Raw genomic sequence first — 5,000 nt, forward strand, 5'->3', positions numbered from 1 at the left:
GCATAATTAATTTTTTTTTTTTTTTTGAAGAAAAATAGTGAAGGAAATATCACAATCATTTTGCATTAATTTTTATTTTCTGATGTAATTGGCATTTTTTTTTATATCGTTCATTAGATTTCATTTATCATTTAACCTAATGATTACACATGAAATTTTCTTTGGAGCTAATTCTCTCTGTCAATATATATTGAACCTTTAAGACTGCTAGATATTCAAGGCTGTTCCAAAATATAGGCCAAGGTCGTGTTCTTCTATGTGATGAGTATGCTTCTATCACATTGCGGCACTTATGTTTTATTAACGGTAGTTATTATTATCTATATTAGTTTTATATTTAGTTTATACATACATAAAGTTATACTACAGGAGTTATGCATACGGATACACATTCACACATACATATATATAATATAATACACACACACACACACACACACATATATATATATATATATATATATATATATATATATATATATATATATATATATATATATATACATACATATATATATATATATATATATATATATATATATATATATATATATATATATATATATATATATATATATATATATACATATAATATGAAAAAAAATGACAAAATTGCAATTTTTATTTCTCAGAAGCATTATATATACCTTATATTGACATGTTTTTCTTATAGATTTGCAAACTATATTTAACTGAAGACACATTTTATTTAAATCATTAGAAGATGTTAATAGGGAAACAATTAAAATTTTCATACATTATTTAAATAAATGTCAAAAGGGCACATTTTTTTTTTATGAAAATCAAAATGATTATAATGTAATGTACTTCCGAAGTACGTTATCTCTTATCTCCAACAAGTCAGAGACAAATACACAGAAATCAGCGAAATCCCTTGCGGTTTTGGTCCATCAAGGACAGATATGCAAGATAAGAGGTCATTCATCGTAGTACTCAGCTGCTTGCAATCAACTCTAACGACCTCACTTTTCGCAGATAAGGGGGGAATTGGGTCGCGGATAAGGGAGATATCTGTCTTGCTTCTCAAATCTTTCCATTCTATTGCATTGAAAGAATGCTGGAAGTGGCTAGGAGGAATAACAAGAAGTAGGAGGGATTTATATGAATGGTAATGCTTAGCTCATATGAAATGGAATCTTTAAGGATCCTTGAGGTGCTTTAGAGTCACTTCAGATTGAGTTGAGGAGTTCTAGATACTGCAGTAAAAGATCTGTTTTGAGAGAATTTTATATGTATATGTATATGTATATGTATATGTATATGTATATGTATATATATATATATATATATATATATATATTATATATATATATATATATATATATATATATATATATATATATATATATTTAGACATACACACTCTCACACACACACACACACATATATATGTATATATATATATATATATATATATATATATATATATATATATATATATATATATATTACATATATATGTATATATATATATATATATATATATAATATATATATATATATATATATATATAGATGAATATATATATATATATATATATATATATATATATATATATAAATATATATATATATATAAATATATATATATATATATATATATATATATATATATATATATATATATATATATATATATATATATATATATATATATATATATATATATATATATACATAAACCAGAAGGCTTTCAGGATTTAAATCCTTCATACGACGCTAGCTGTTATAATTATATAAACAAATGCAACTTTTAATCGGAATTATGAACAGTCTCACAGACAGAAAATGACTTTTACTAATTAAAGGCATAAAAACAAAAACTGTAGTAATGATAATACATTTTAAACTTGGTGAATAAATATAAATATTTAATGGGAGAAATAATATTTTCGCAGCAATTGAAATATATTTTGATAATGGAAGAATAAACACAACTCTCAGTTCTTAAAAGGATTGATAATTGTATTGCATGCAGATGAAGGGAAAACACTCGAAAGATGTTGCAAGAGCAAGCTAAAGCGAGAGAGCAATTATAATGCAAATGGATGGAGTGGTCGAAGGGAGGAGGTGATATCTTCATGGGTAATTAAGTAAAGCATTAAGTAAGATGAGTCGAACCATAATCAAACAAGATATAGCGAGTTTTTATTGTAAATATTCTTAATATTTGCAGAAATATTTTTTTTTCTGAGTTTTTTTTTATCTTATTGGAGAATATTTTTCCTACCTAATACAATCTTTTAGGTGTCAAAATTAAGGAGAATTGTAAAACTATTTGCTAAGATAAATTTAGGTTTTACATAACCCTTTAGTTGTCACATATCAGAAGTTTATAAAAAGATAATTCACATAAATATGTATTCCTTTGTCTTCGTATAGGGAAGTTAATGTGTAATGTATGTTAATTATTTCTACCCTCTAATATTTATATATATATATATATATATATATATATATATATATATATATATATATATATATATATATATATATATATATATATATATACATATTTATATATTCAGATAAATATACGTTTTCCTTTGTCTTTGTATGCAGCAATTAATGTTGAATTTATGTTAACTACTTTTACCCCCTCACACACAAAAAAAAAAAACAATAATAATATTTAGATTAATATGTTTTCCTTTTTTTTTGAATATAGCAATTATATAATATATAATGTAAACAATTTTCATGATCATGAAAAAAAAAAATACTTTAAGATATTAAACAAGCTTTTAGTGTCCTAACATTTATTCATACCAACTAGGATTAAGGTATGCCAGGCCATGGCTGCTGATGACTCATCAGATAGACCTATAGTTTCCCCCACATAGTTTATCTCACAAGGATAGTGAGGTTGCAGTAACCATAGAAACTAAAGAGTTTGAACGGGAATCGAACCATAATCTGGAAATCACCAGGTGAGGATGCTACCAACAGGCCACCACAAACCTTCAGAAGAAAAGGGATGGAGTCGTAGAAAGAACCAAGATGAGTAGGGTGAGATGAATTGCTGGAATATCACTATTGGAAAGGATTTAGATATATTTGAAGAATGTGTGTTATATGTCATGTAAAATATAAGGCTAGGGAAGATCATCGGAGTTACTATGTCTCTATAATAAGAAGGGAGGAGATGGAACCAATTAAGAGAGGTAAGAACAGATGGATGTGGTCGGGAGAGGTATGGTTGTTGTAGGACTGAATTAAGAAGACACTATAAGTAGAAACAGTTGAAAAAAAGGAAAAAAGTATTCATGTTTGAACTGAATAATATACTTTGTAAGAATTTTTGCATCTTTTTGAAACAACATTACCAAGCTTATATTCCTTTTTGGACCGGTAAATTTCAGTATATCAATATTTGTTTCATATCTCTCAATTAAAATTCTTGAAGATTACCATTAGTCATTGAAGCGAGCCTTTCTTCACTTAATTAAACTGACCTATCCATCCATGAAGCATAAACCATTCTTTTGTGTCATATCTCCTCAAGAAAATTATTTCAGTGAAAAGCTTTTAAAAATAATTGTATCATTTTAATTATTCACCTGTCATATTACTTTAAGACGATAATATAATTACCATTCAGAAATTTTATGAAAAGGAAATATTTAAGAAATGTCCATGTAAAAAACGTGTACTTAATAAAATTATTATATTAAGACTATAACAAAATCAATAATCTCAGGATAGAAAAAAAGAAATCAGATAAAAAAATACATCCGATTTACTATAATAGATCCAATAAATCGATTGAATTAGTTATTTGTATTTTAGATAATTAGAAATTATTAATTAGTTTGCTCAAAGTTTTTCAAATGACTAGCAAATATTAAAGATCTTTTAGAGGTCGAATAAACAAATTAGTGAAAGACTAAGTATTTTAGGGATAACCAAAAATTGTCTAATATTATGGTTAGAGGGATACACTCAAATAGATTACAACTATTACCAGAACAGATAAAATTTTAGAAAAAAAAAGCAGTTTTTAGTTTTGATAGATATACTATAAGAACTATTAGAAGGATACTTATTGGAAGGAGATGTGATAATTATAAAACTAATAAATATTATCGTTATTATTATTATTATTATTATTATTATTATTATTATTATTATTATTATTATTATTATTATTATTATTATTATTATTATTATTATTATCATTATTATTATTATTGTTGTTGTTGTTGTTGTTACTACTAGCTAGAATACAATCGTAGCTGGAAAAGCAGGGTACTATAAGTCCAAGGGTTCCAACAGGGAAAAATAGCCCAGTGAGGAGAGGATACAAAGAAATACATAAACTATAAGAGAAGTAATGATCAATTGAAATAAAATATTTTAAAAAGAGTAACAACATTAAAGTATATCTCTCACATATCAACTTTAAAAACTTTAAAAAAAGCAAGAGGAGGAGAAATGACATAGAATGATATGCTCGAATGTACCCTCAAGCAAGAGAACTCTACCCAAGAGAGATCTTTCATCAGAACAGAATACCCAAACTGTTTCTCCCACAGGTCTTCCATTATTCGTGGCAATCGGATAGAGAGTTGCCTACGTGTTATCCTTCAAAGGAAATGGAATGGCTGATATTGCCCGTTCTGAGATCATTATTCGTGCAAGATGCAGTCCCAAGGCTGGAGGTCCCGCGTGGAGTCTGCAATGCTTGCAAACTTGAAATTAATTAGCCTCAATAGTAATAGAGAATAGGCAAACAACTGTAATACCCGTTTCATGATTGGCCTCTCTCTCTCTCTCTCTCCTCGCCACGCGAGATAAAGGTTTCCCGTTGTTGTTTGTGTGTTAGTTTGTTCGTCCATGTGTGTTTGAAGAAGAGGTCAGATTTTAGTGGGATTTTATTGGCGTGTGCGGTTGTTAGATTAAAGAATGTTTGGTTCTGTTTTGTGATGTTTATTAATTGCTAAAAATGTTTTATCTTCAAGTATTAGTTCTTCTTCTTC

This window comes from Palaemon carinicauda, chromosome 1, assembly GCF_036898095.1.
Source record: "Palaemon carinicauda isolate YSFRI2023 chromosome 1, ASM3689809v2, whole genome shotgun sequence".
NCBI classification, from domain to species: domain Eukaryota; kingdom Metazoa; phylum Arthropoda; class Malacostraca; order Decapoda; family Palaemonidae; genus Palaemon; species Palaemon carinicauda.